Source organism: Callithrix jacchus, chromosome 2 (genome assembly GCF_049354715.1).
Source record: "Callithrix jacchus isolate 240 chromosome 2, calJac240_pri, whole genome shotgun sequence".
Lineage (NCBI taxonomy): Eukaryota > Metazoa > Chordata > Mammalia > Primates > Cebidae > Callithrix > Callithrix jacchus.
In genome coordinates, this window is record NC_133503.1 from 88371791 (window position 1) to 88386012 (window position 14222).

The 14222-nt window shown below is 34.5% G+C and overlaps 1 pseudogene across 1 annotated transcript in view; it reads right to left on the reverse strand.

Annotated features, from left to right (window-relative positions):
• Positions 1-851: 851 nt before the first annotated feature.
• The window catches only part of LOC128931428 (uncharacterized), a 61311-nt pseudogene continuing 47940 nt past the window's right edge, over positions 852-14222 (reverse strand). The window contains exon 6 of the transcript XR_013532724.1: positions 852-4673. The product of XR_013532724.1 is annotated as an uncharacterized LOC128931428 (transcript). The remainder of the gene's footprint in view (positions 4674-14222) is intronic.

Consider the following 14222-nt stretch of genomic DNA (forward strand, 5'->3'; position numbering starts at 1 on the left):
GGTCAATGTATTCTCTACAGGGCTGATGGAACTGAAAAAGAGAAAGATATTAAAGGAGTTGGGAGGGGAGGGGGGTGGATCAAAAGAAAAAGGAAGAAAGGAAAATAAAGAAAATCACTTTCTTATGCCTACTACCACATGAAAGAAATTAATTCTTGACATTTATTAATAATTGTTAAGTACATTTACACAGCAAGTGTGTCTGTTTTTATGCATGTATAAGAGTGCTACATTTAAATATATTTTCAAATTTACTTATCCCCCGTTAAATTCGAAGTTGCACCAGTATTATGTGAGTGATGCCGATGTATTTTAGATAAAAGATAAATGCCTCAAAGAAAAAGTGGCTCAATATATTCACTCTGTACAAAAGAAAAATGAAAGACAAGTTTAATAGTGGAACCAAAAGCTGAGAAACTTGCAAAGGTGAAAAGTGTTTGAGTTATTGCTTCTGTGAATACCCCTAACATTTTTATTAACTTCCAAATGCATAATAATGACATTTCAGGCAATTTACCATACTTAGAAACAGATTTTAAGACAGAAGTTATTCCCTGAGCCGAGTTCTACAGCTATCAGGATAATAAAAATTCCCTGTCCATGGCAGCATTCACAGCTGGCCCTATGTTCTTACATCTTCAACTTGACAGACCCAAGGACACAGACACAGATATAGTGAAATTCAAAATTCTTCAAATGGTATTGCAGTTAAAGTGTGTTTCTAGTTTATGAGTTATTTTCTTCTGCACATAATATGAAAAAACTATAAAAGTGCATTTTTATTCATAATCATATAGTTTTCTATTTTATAATTGTATTTATTTTATTCTGTCCATCGAACAAAATCTTTTAGATGTATGAATTAAAAATTAGTTAATACCATTTATTTAGCTGTGTATTACTCTTAAGGGAAACAATATTGCTTGATACTATTTGATATGGAGCTCAGTTTTAGAATACACATATTTTTCTAAATTACATTTTTTAAATTATCAGTAGCCACTAAAAATAAATATCATTTTATATAATTTATTTCATCAGATAAATTTATAAAAGCAATATATTTGTCCAGAATTAACTATACAGAAGTGTTTTCTTCATGTCTTAACAGACTCAGAGAAAGTAGCTTTCATCTATCTAGTTTTTTGATCTAGTTTCCCAATAATTCCATTCTGTGTATATCAGAAATTCTTAGATGACTGCTAATATTGTTTGCCTGTGTCTGCCTGCATCCAAATTTCATCTTGAATTGTAGCTCCTACAATTCCCACGCGTTGTGGGAGGGGCTCAGTGGAAAATAATTGAATCATGATTGAGTCTTTCCCGTGCCATTAGCATGAACTCATGAGATCTGATGGTTTTAGAAGTGGGAGTTTCCCTGCACAAACTCTCTATTTACCTGCTGCCATCCACATAAGACTTACTCCTCCTTGCCTTCCACCATGATTGTGAGGTCTCCCCAGCCAGGTGGAACTGTAAATCCATTAAACCTTTTTCCTGTGTAAATTACCTAGTGTTCGGTATGGTTTTATTAGCAGTGCTAAAATGAACTAATACAACTGCTGAACAGGCAAATGTTCTAACCCAATCCCTGGAAATTCTGATTCAGTGATGCTCAAGTACGCTTGTTGACTTTCAGTAAAACCATCTTATTTAATTAAACAGTTCTTGATAGGTCTGAATGACTTTATAAATGATGTAAAATAATACTTTTCTCCTAATTGGGAGGTGTAAAACAAATCCTATGAAGAAAAGGCTCTTAGATATAAAAGGGCATTAAAGGACAATATATCACCTGCCCTTTCACTATAGACCTCTGCAACTCATGAGTCTGTTTTTTTCACTTGTAGCTTTTCATGGAGTCTCACATGTTTCTAACTTTAGAATAAGAAATTAACTCTGAAAAGAATGAGGTAGTGAGGGAGGGATGACTCCCTCCTTCCTGTGTAGTAACAGCTAGATGGTGTTAAATAGCATATGTAAATTATACCGAGCAAAAAACACTCCTGATTATTAATTAGGAGTCCAGCCTTGTGCTGGGCATGAAAGGGCAAAAACAATGAATCTTATCTACACCTACACAGAGCATGAAATCCAATGAAATTCATACCCCAAAGTCTGTATTTCTACACATCACTGGGATCATACCTCTTTATAAAGTGACTTTCTTTCTAGGCAAACTTTAATATTTTTAGGGACATAATTTTCCGCCTTTTACTTTATTAGATAGATATGTGGGAAACTGGTCTAAAGTAGTAAAACATTTTCTACAGTCTGGTCCCCTCCATCAGTCTAACTATAGACCTAAATTACCAGAAGGAAGACCTTGCCTTCATTGACAAAAAAATGATGATACACAAAGGGAGAGGTCTCCTGTTAGCCCATCAAAGTAATCTGTATTTTTATTTACTAACAATCCTTTTATTCTCTCCACTCTAGAAGCTTATTTTAGTATGTGTACTAAATCTGCATATGAAAAAAATTTTAAAACCCCAAAAGATAAGTAAATAAAAGTTACTGAACAGCATGTTTGAAATTTATTATATTGAGCAAGGATAAGTAATAGTAGACATCATCTTTTTTTTCTTCCCTATCACTCTTTAATCTTCTATTTCTGTTAAGGTATTTGAATAGATTCGTAAAGTTAGTGGAATATCATTTTGCTGCTTTGCAGTGATGATAGCTTAGAAAAAAAAATTGCTATAAAGTTGAATGTGACAAAATTACAAAAACAATCAGAAACAAAACTAGATAGGATTTACTCAAATCATGTCCCGAAAATCAGATCACAGAAGTAAACACTCAGGAATGTCCTATAAATTTTGTGTTGATAATAAGGTGTGAAACCTGAATCGTTTGGGATTAATTTCAAATTCCAAAATAAAAGAATTATTTTAGAATTATTAATATAGTTTGGATATTTTTCCCCACCCAAATCTCATGTCAAATTGTAATCTCCAATCCTAGAGGTGGGGCTTTTTGGGAGATGGTTGGAATCATGGAGGTGGATCTCTCATGGCTTGGTGCTGTCTTCATTATAGTTCTCATGAAATTTAGTTATTTAAAAATGTTTGGCAACTCCCCCATCCCCACATTTGCTCTCTAGCTCTTTCTCCCTCCCTCTTTCTCTCTCTCTCTTTCTCTCTCTCTCTCTTTATCTCTCTCTCTGTCTTTCTCTCTTCTGTCTTTTGCTCCTGCTCTCATTATGTGAGGTGCCAGGTGCTGCTTTGCCTTCTGCCATGATTGTAAGCTTCCTGAGGCCTCATCAGAAGTTGAGCAGGTACCCAGTGCCTGCAGAACCATAAGCCAATTAAATCTCTATTTTTTTAAATAAATTACCCAGCTTCAGGTATTTCTTTATAACAATGCTAGAATGGTCTAATGGAGTTAGTCATCTTTTCTCTTTTTTTTCCCATTTAACCGGGAATAAAAAAAAAATTTTTTTTTTTGAGACAGAGTCTCACTTTGTCACCAGGTGCCAGGCTGGAGTGCAGTGACTTAAAAAATTTTTTTTGATGATTTGAGTTATAAAGTTGGACCCTCAGCTGTGAACCTAGAAAGAAAAAGCAGAAAACGAGAATCCCCATTTTTATCTTTATTATTGAATGTGAAGTTTTTTCCTAACTTTGAAGAGTAAAATGCATCATGAAGAAAACTGATGTCATAATGAAAATGAAAATGTATAATGTAAAAATTTAAGAATTTTGATGTAAAAATGTTGTAAATGCCTAAGCCTGTTATTGAACATAGATTCAGTTTAGGCACGTTATGGACATCTGATGAATACGAATAGGTTAATTCTGCATATTAGTTTTTAATCTAACATTTTTAGTGCCACTCCTGACAGAATTTATGAAGTTACTTTTTATGCTTCAAAATATGCAAAAAGAAACCTCCCAGTTGAGTATTACTATCTACAGAGAAGAATATACTTTTAAATTTTGTCATAAAGTACATGTATTTCAATAAAATTGAGTCCCTCTCCTCCCAATCCACTGTATTTTATCATACTATTTGGAAATAACCTCTTCTTGAAGAAGGTTGCTTTTATTCTCTGAATGAAATAAGTATTGAAATGAAGAAATCATTTTATACTATATTCAATTGGCAAATTATAAAATTCTAATAGAATAAAAATTCTAAAATGTTATTACTCTACTGCAATTATAATTGTTGAACAGATTTAAAGAAACCAGGGTTTAATTGCTTTAGCTAGGACTTTTATTTCCTTTCACTATCTACCATACAGAATAACGATAAAGTTTTGTCCTTTTTGTAAGCTCCTTTTAATTACATTTTGGTAATGTCTTTTAACAAAATAAAGAGTGAGGCAGTGGATTAATGCATCAAATTAGTACTTAATAATGGAAAGGTAAAAGTGTCTGCAAGTAAGAGAAAACTATTTGTGAGAATCTAAGCCTAATTGCCAGTTTAAGAGTTGGCTCAAGGTGGACAATGTTAATCTCTACTTACAGGTAGTATATGAGGTAGTAAACAAAATAAAACGAGCAAGAGCACAGCAATAAAAACAAAATTATTACAACAACAATGACAATATCCTGGATGTGTAACGGTCTGAAACAATGAAGTTCAGGTCATGGGAGTACCTTTTAATTAAATCTCACTTTGATCTTGGGCAGTCCATATCATTATGTCAGTTTAAGTTTCCTTGCCTGTGAAAAAAGGAGGTTGGGTCAATGGTCTCTAGGTAATCGTTCAGCTCTAACAATCTTCATATTCATCTAACAAATAATAATTTCAATAAGGCCTGAGGTCAGAGTAAACGTTTGTTAATTGAGTCTGATTAAATGCTTTCCAGTATTGCTGGAGAGAACAAATTGTCAGGGCTCAGCCATAACATACATAATAAAACATGGAACCAGAAGTAATTTTGATGAAATGGCAGCATAATATAACCAGCTTATGTATTTAAGGTGTGATTCAATGGAATCTGTACTAAAACAAATGAATGGAATTCTATTTATATTAATAAAATATAAAATATTTATGCTAGAAATTTCTTTGAGACCAATTATTTAATTTAATGAGAAGTAAACATGTCCAGCAGGGCAAAGAACTGTCTCAAGACATGCAGAGCTGATGACACAGTCACACATTATATTCTGACCTTTTGATTCCTAAAATAACGCTGCTTTTTTCTGCTCTATTGTGATAAATTTAATTTCTTATAAATAAGGAATGTGGGAAATTAAATGGCCCCAATTTTGTGCTCTCAATGTCTGAACTCAAAAGTATTATGCATAAGGTATACAATAAATTGCTTATTAACTATGCAAAACTAGAACTCTTTACGTAGTTCTATTATTTAAAATAAAGTAATTGGAGCATGTACTTTTTCTTTGTTCCCTCCTGAAGTTACAAAGAAAAGATAAATTTAAGAAGGAATAAACCTCCTCAAGGCCTTAGAAATAGAAATTCCATTTTACCCAGCAATCCCATTACTGGGTATATATCCAAAGGACTATAAATCGTTCTACTATAAGGACACATGCACACGAATGTTCATTGCAGCACTGTTTACAATAGCAAAGACCTGGAATCAACCCAAATGCCCACTGATGATAGACTGGATTGGGAAAATGTGGCACATATACACTGTGGAATATTATGCAGCAATCAGAAATGATGAGTTCGTGTCCTTTGTAGGAACATGGATGAATCAGGAGAACATCATTCTCAGCAAACTGACACAAGAACAGAAAATGAAATACCGCATATTCTCACTTATAGGCGGGTGATGAAAAATGAGAACACATGGACACAGGGAAGGGAGTACTAAACACTGGGGTCTATTGGGGGGAAAAGGGGAGGGCCAGTGGGGGTGGGGGAGCTGGGGAGGGATAGCCTGGGGAGAAATGCCAAATGTGGGTGAAGGGGAGAAAGGAAGCAAAACACACTGCCATGTGTGTACCTATGCAACTATCTTGCATGTTCTGCACATATACCCCAAAACCTAAAATGCAATAAAAAATTTTAAAAAAGAAAGAATAAACCAACAAAGAATACAAAAGAATAGGAAAGATAATTATATAAATGAAATTTGGAAGCTAAAAATGTATATGTTTATGAGTATTAGATGACTTAGATGTAGAAAGCTAGACAATTGCCCATTGAAGAATTCTAGAAGTAAACTAATCAATACCAAAGAATAGCAGAAAAAATTAAGGAACTGGAGGGAACAGAACTTTCTGAAGTTGGGTTACTGACTCTTTTTCCAATTTTATATAGCCAAGAAGACAACTTTTCTCCAATCAGGAGTGAGCCAGAATTTTCCTCTCTACAAAGATTGAACTACATAGATGCAGTATTAAGATACATATGGCCCCTGCTGAGAATGTGGAATCCAGTCTCCCAATTAAAAAGGGGGAAAAAAAAGGAAATGCTTTCTATTAATCCATAAAATGCAACATTCTTCTTCTACTTGGTTTGATCACATTGGCAGTCACAGTTGGAAGTCTCAGGACTTACTACTGTAGTGGATAAATCCTTTCTGAAGGAGGCCCCAGAAAGAAACCAAAAGACGGCCAGCTGCAGTGGCTGAAACATGTAATCCCAGCACTTTGGAGGCTGAGTCAGGTGAATCACAAGATCAGGAGTTTGAGACCAGCCTGGTCAACATGGTGAAACCCCATCTCTACTAAAAAAATACAAAAATTTGCCAGGTGCGATAGCACATGCCTGTAATCCTAGCTATTCAGGAGTCTGAGGCAGGAGAATTGCTTCAATCCAGGAGGCAGAGGTTGCAATGAGCTGCGATTGTACCTCTACACTCTAGCCTTAGCAACAGAGCAAGACTCTGTCTCAGAAAAAAAAAAAGAAAAGCAAAATAAACCAAAAGACACCCAGAGTTGAGTATTTGTCAATAAAAATATGTCTAGCCTTAATAACCTACAATTAAGCCCACAACCTAAAAGCTACAAATATGCACAAAAACTTCCAGTCAGATATTTTAGTGCCTATGTATTTTTCTAATAGAAAAACAGAGACTAAACTAATGTGAGTTGGGGACTAGGAAAAGCAATAATTACAAGAAATATATTAGTTATTTAAAAGCTTCAGAATAATAAGGGGACATATTACATCAATGAAGTTAAGTTGTATAGAAAGCTACAAAAAATAACACCAGATTATGAAAAAGAACTTGTTAAAATTAAATATCAGATGGCAAAACTACAATGTAATGAAAATGTGAAAGCTAAAGTTGATAAAATATATAACTTTTTTTGACACTAATGAACTTCTCTGTGTCCGATGCTACAGGTAGAGTAGTAAGGTAGAGAGACAAAATTTTCTCACAAACAATTTTTTACTCCAGTGGGAAAGACAATCATGATAAATAATAAAATAGTATACTAGTAGTGTTATGGGCTGAAGAAAAATAAATAAAGAGGAAGAGAAATATAAAATTTGGGGAGAGAATTGAAGTTGTATATGAGGTAGCCAGGAAAAGCCTCAATGTGACTTTTGAGAAAAAGACCTGCAGGAAGTAAGGTAAGCAGCTATATTGATAACTGAGGGGAAAATGTCTCTCACAGAGATGCTTGGCCTGTTCCAAGAACACCAAGGGCCCAGAGTCTTGGAATTGAGAAAACCAAGGGAGATAAGAGGAGAAGAAAATTAAGTCAGGGAAGTTAGGATAGCAAGATTGTATAAGATCTTGTAAGTCAAGGCAGAGTGGACCTCGAGCAGAGAAGTGATTTGAGACTGTCAGAAGTTAGAAATGAAGAAAAACATCACATATAACTGTAGACAATATTGAAAGACACAATAAGGAAATAAACACTGTGCAAAATATAATTAGAATAGCAATAAAAATAAAACAGAAATAAACAGTAAAAGTATTACAGTAAATGTTAGAGGAAAGGGGTATAGAAGATCCAACATATATAAATTTAGAGCACCTTCCTTAAAAGAAAATCAAAACAATGTCGTGTCTAGCTATATACCTTTCTAGGAAAAAAAAGTTAACTTTCAAGAAATAAAAAAGGATAAAAAAGATTTGATCATAAATATGAAAAGTATACTATGTGTGAGATAAAACTGATTCAGAATATTTCACACCAAAACCTATTCTTGTAAAAAGTTATGAAAACTAGCAATAAAGAAGTTTTCGGGTCACCTGGCAAAAACTCGATTCTTGTAAAAGTGGAAACAGTAGACTGCCTCAGATTTCTGTAGAGTAACATTCAATACCAACAGAATACTCAAGGAAAAAAGATGTCAACGAGTTTATTTTCAGCTGTCTGTCCTTCAATTATAAAGAGTTTTGATTAAAGCAGTCATTTTCATGAGTCTTTCTCACAATAGCTGGTAAAGAATATGCCTTCATCAATCAAGAGTGACTGGAAAACCACTGCAAAATCATTGGCTCTGGTTTATTTACAAATAGAACGAAGTCTAAAACGAATGCAGATACTAGAATTATACAGCAGCATACAAATACTATATACATTAACAACATATATGGTTAGAAGCAACAATTTGAAAAGAAAATAATAAAAAATTATTTGATTTGAAGTATTTGTCACTAGGCATAGTGGCTCACACCTGCAGTTTCAGCACTTTGGGATGCAGAGGCAGGAAGATCGGTTCAGATCAGGAGTTCAAGGCTAGCTTGGACAATCTTAGTGAGACCTATTTCTACAAAAAATTCAAAAGTTAGCTTGGTGTGCTGGCACATGTCTTTATTCCCAGCTACTTAAGAGGCTGAGGTGGGAGGATCCCTTGAGCCCAGGAGGTTGAGGCCGCTGTGAACCATGATTACACTACTGCTCTCCAACCTGGGTGACAGAGAGAGACCCTGTCCATAATAAAAAGGGGTAAGTTTGTTGATTAACTCTTGTTAATGTACGATAAGCAACTATAGTATTCAAGAGTCAAAACATATCATTTATTACCAAAACAAGATAAAGATTTATCTACATACTCAACAATAGCAAGGAAACCATTATGAAATATATTACTATGTAGTATTTGATGGTAAAGAACAGGAGAGCTAAAGAGTGGAAGAAGATACTTTCTCATTTTAATATTTCTCATTGTAGAGCAATAATAGATCTTGATAAATATTGTTTAAAGAAACAGGACATTTCCATTGAAAGTGAAAATGAAATATTTAAGACTGCTACCCACACATAAATCATCCAGGATCATAAACTGAACGAGTAAAAAATGGCAATACTGGTTAATTAGCAAGTCTGAAGGAACAATTAGAGCAGCCTCACACCCAATGTGTCAGAGCACACTACTACTACATTAATATGCTAAAGTATCAATTCCACCTGGCCTGTGTATTCAGGGAGGGCTTGGAACAGCCAGACCCCTAAGAGAGTCATAGCCAACCAACAGTGATTGGCCTCCTCTGTCTACCACAGTATTTTTTGAAATATAATAATTTTCCATATATCATAATGTAAAAAGTGCACTTTCCAACACAGCTCTACATGTACACATAAAAGAATTATTATATAACATTCTTTGGTCACTCTCTCATATATAATTTTGTAATGATGACAAAATTTAAAATAGTAGGTAGGCAAATAAATGCAGTTTCTGAGATTCACTCAACTGGATACGAAGTATATTCAAACATTTAGTTTAAACGTTGCCTTCATTTTTTCCCTTGTGAAAGCTGTTATAAAATTCAACCATTTTAAAACAAAAGAATGACATTTGATATTCAAAAACCAAAGTCAGAATGTTTTCTTTTCAAGGATAATATATTGAGCATTCAACATGAGATGTTTTACTTTCTGGACAATTTGACTTCATAGCCTTCAAACTGTTTTTCAAATGGACCAAATGATGTCATTACTGTGGCCATATGTACTTTAACCCTAGGTAACCCTTTAACACCAACAGGCTTCTGCTTAATAGTTTCAGACTGTAGTAGGGAAGACTGACCCCCAAGGACCAAGGGAGTCTTTTGTTAAATCCAAGAGCCACAGAGTAGATTCGATGATATAAACTATATTTATGGGAATCTCCTTAAAATCAAGTTTGACATTTCTTAACTTATTTTCCAGAAGATAGTTAAATTTTCAGAATACATATCATAGTTGTATTCATTTTTAATGAATAAAATTTATATTTTTATTACCTTTCTAAAAACATGTAATCAAATTTTTAAATATATTCATGAATTCAGAGTGAGAGAAAGAAAGAGATCCTATTATACTTTTTATTATGGGGACATTATATTAAAGAAAAAATGCTAAGAAGAGGGCTTATTATTTTTATATCTAATAATTTCAACTAACTGTTAAATCCATTTTCTTCCCTAGAATGTATGCATTTTTAAAACTCTTCATTTATTTCACAGTCATAAAATTTTAGAATTTATCTCTCCTTAATATGTTAGAAACTACAAAAACAGTTTAACTACTAATCTATTTTAGTTTAAAGGCTCATATAGGGATATTATAGATCACATGATGGAACCATATTACCTATAGTGTAGTATACAGTAGTGCTTAACAAATAAAAATTAGGCAGTGAGAAAAAAGTTAGAATTTTATTTTGTTTCATGAAGTATAATTTCAATGTTAATTAACAGAAAAGGGGGAGTAATTAAACTATGTCATATGGAAAGGCACAATTAAAAGTATAGTTTACAATTAATGGTGCAAAACCATTAGGATTCTACTCAGTGATCTTTCTTCTCTAACAAAACATGGGAAGAGACTGCTGTTGTATGGAACTTTAATCAAAGGCCCAAAGCTGAGAAACAGTGGGCACGGTTTATAGCCAGACCTTAGATCCACCCCTTCAGGCTAACAAAGAAGATGGTGAAACAGTTCTCATGAGTCTCAGCTGTGTCACCCATTTTCACGATTGTAAAACAAGGCTAGAGTTTTGTATGAGATTGCCTGATTGGCCTAGCTTTGGCCACATTTCACAATAGCATGCTGATGTGTTGTTAGGAGGTAAGTGGAATATTTGTTAACAGAAGAAACTGGAAAAGTGTGCTGGACAGAAAGACAAACCAGTAACTTTAATAGAAACTTGTATAAAGTCAGAATAGTGTCCAACTGCCTTAGGAGAGGACAGTTACCCACAATTCTTTCAACTATGAAGAGGGTTGATACAAGTGTGCAGGGTGAGGCCAAATCTATATAAAGGGTACCAATAACTTCATCTTGGAAAATCAGAGTGATATAAGGTAATATTTGAAGTGGGTGTTACATTCATTTCTTTGAAGACATGTAGCAACTGATTTTTACCTTCCATCTTGATTCAATGCATTGAAGTTCTCAATGAAAAAAGCACTTCTTTGAACAAAAGTATCCAAAATGTGTAATATACATGAAAAACTCTTGGCACATTAAATGGTTTATTAAGAAATTAACTAAAATGATTGTCAACACAACATGTGATAATCTCTGAGTGTGTTTAACCTCATTATCCTTTGTCTTTTGGGAGAAGTATTAACATCGTTGGCAATTTAATTTTAGCTTTCCAAGTAAAATTTTGCTTCAGAAACATCATTTGCCTTGGAAAACATAGCAATAAATAGGAATATATGAAAATTATCATTTTTTTTAATTTCAAACTACCCCAAATCAGACAACACGACATGGTCTTGGATACAAGTAGTTTGTTTGAGAGGTGATAAAGAAGCTCAGATAAGGAAGTGGAGAAAGATAGGGAAGCCTGAAAAGCCATATGTTTGATTAATTGTAGATTACTATTGTGAACAACTAGACACAGAATTGCCTCAGAATTGACCATGGAGGGAAAAAGATGTTGATCTTGAGTGGCTAAGGTTGTTAAGGATTTCCCTAGTCTAAATACCAGATACTTTTGGGCTGCTGTTGTCACAGGCCAAGCAGGCTTCTGCAGCAGTGGCAAAAGCAGATTCAATATAGACACTAGATGCTTGATGTGAAATCAGTATGTAGGGTAATTGTCCACTGAAGTTTCAAAGGAATTGAGAAGTAAACTGAATAGATATAAAATGAGAAATCATTAGTGTTTGCCACTGTTCACACCTCAAATAACCCAAATATTTTCATGTCCTATATTGAGTATACCTGGCTACTGATATTTCAAGCTACTAGCCAGCTAAAATATCTAAAAACAACAACAACAACAAAAACTAGAGAGTTCATGAAGCAAGCTAGAATCTTACTGCCCCAAGAGGTTCCAAGGCATTAACTGATACTAATCTAATCTCTTCTATCACCTATACTAGGTCTTTTAAAAAAATTAAAATTTATGTATACGTCTACTGATCTAAGTTGTTTATCCAGGGCAATGATCTAGGTTTAATCTCTGAGAAATATAAGCTCCTATTTATATTGGATTGCTGCGATTGCGTATTTACTGTTTTCACTGATTATGGAAATACCAAGATTCCCCACAGTGCTTTCCAGCCTCCAAACATATTCTGCCCTTTCTATAACACTTATTAGCAACACTGGATCCTCAAGTATTCATGATTATCAGTATTAATAACATCCAACAGTACAATAACTTCTTTCTTTCTGTGTTGTTCTACTTATATTTTTATGCTATTGAGGGCACTGCACTGTTTAATGACCATTGATTCCACACACTGTACCTCATATCAAAAATACTTTTGGGCATCTGCCCACAACTATAATCTGTATGTTAGTTTATTGGCTGAGTTTTAAGAGACAATTTCAATGTTTAATCAGACAGCAGCTTCCGGATGATGCAGTAGGACCAGAGGATTGTTTGTACACATACCAACTGTCACACACCCACCTCTTTTATTATAAAATCGATCCTCTTTTATTATAAAATTGCTCTTTGGGTCCAAGTAATGTTATAGTGGATCACATTTGTGGTAGACATGCCACTTGTACCCCTGCATTTTTCTTATTAGGAACCAAGTATAGTATTAAAGTACTTTCTACTATGTACATAGTAAATCCTGGAAGATGACTTCCAAACTTATATCACCAGTAACTTGACATTGTATCACTCTTTGATAAGTTATTTCAACACTTTAGTAGATGGGAAACTCTGGTAGCGGTTATTTCAACAATCTAGTAGCTTGAAACAACTTATCAAAGATAGATTTTATCTACTAGACTGCTGAAATAACCTATCAAAGATTCATTTTATCTGTATCTTTGGTAGGTTATTTCAACACTCCAGTAGCTGAGCGGTTCTGTATGTGATAGGAAAAATGTATGACACAATCATGAGTGCCCTGTTACACTTCCTTTGAGGGACTTTGGGTCTTCTGAGCTGTTGTGATAGATGATATTGCATGCTGGTGGACCAAACAACTGTTTGGATAATAATGCTGGCTAAAGCCCTGTGCGGAAGAAAAGTAAACCCAGGCTTATAATGTGTCTTTTCCTATTGAACAGATCTATGAACTTTCCAGAATGGAAGGGTCCCAATGGCTCAGCTTGTCATCAGTAGACAACTGGAATTCCTGGGGAATAAAGCCATGTTGGGATGTCAGCACTGTTGTCTATTGCTAATAGGTTGAACATATAGTGACAGCAGTCAGTAAATGAGCCCAGGTAAAAGGAAACTCCTAATGTTGGGCCTATGCATAAGTGCTGCCATGGCTACTTCAGTGAGCTTTAGGTCAGAAAACTGGCTCAGGTCTGGAAACTGGACAAGAATTGTGACATTTTGGTGGAAAGCTAGCTCTCAGCCTCCAGGATGTCCACATTTCTTTCAGTGGTACATACTGAACATGCAAATGAATGGCCTTTGTTGGTTGCTCATTTAGTTTTGCATCTAGGGATGACATGTTCTATTAACCATCTCCCTAATGCTCTGTGACCAAATTCCTCTAGCTACCACTTCTACTCTACTACTCTGTGACATCTGCAGGTTAAGTGCTGTCACTTGGCTTCTGTTATTTCAGAGTTTGGTCAGCTGTATAAATATTAATGAGCCTACTATCTATTCTCCTGGCCTTTACATAAATATCATCATCAGTTTTTCAGGCTTGCATAGTATATTCATACCAGCTTGCTCATTTATCTGAACCTTTTAATTATTTCCCCCAACAACCAACCATTCCTATTCTGCCATTTATGTATTACTTAGTATGAGCCGTCAGCTTTTCCATATTCCTAGAAGCCATTGTAGTTCTCATCATCCCCTAAGGTTCATGACAAGGTACTTATTACTATGCCTCAGTAGAATTCTCCTAAATAAACTCAGAAGGCAATCTTACTTATACTGCCATGGCTCTTGACAGTTCATGA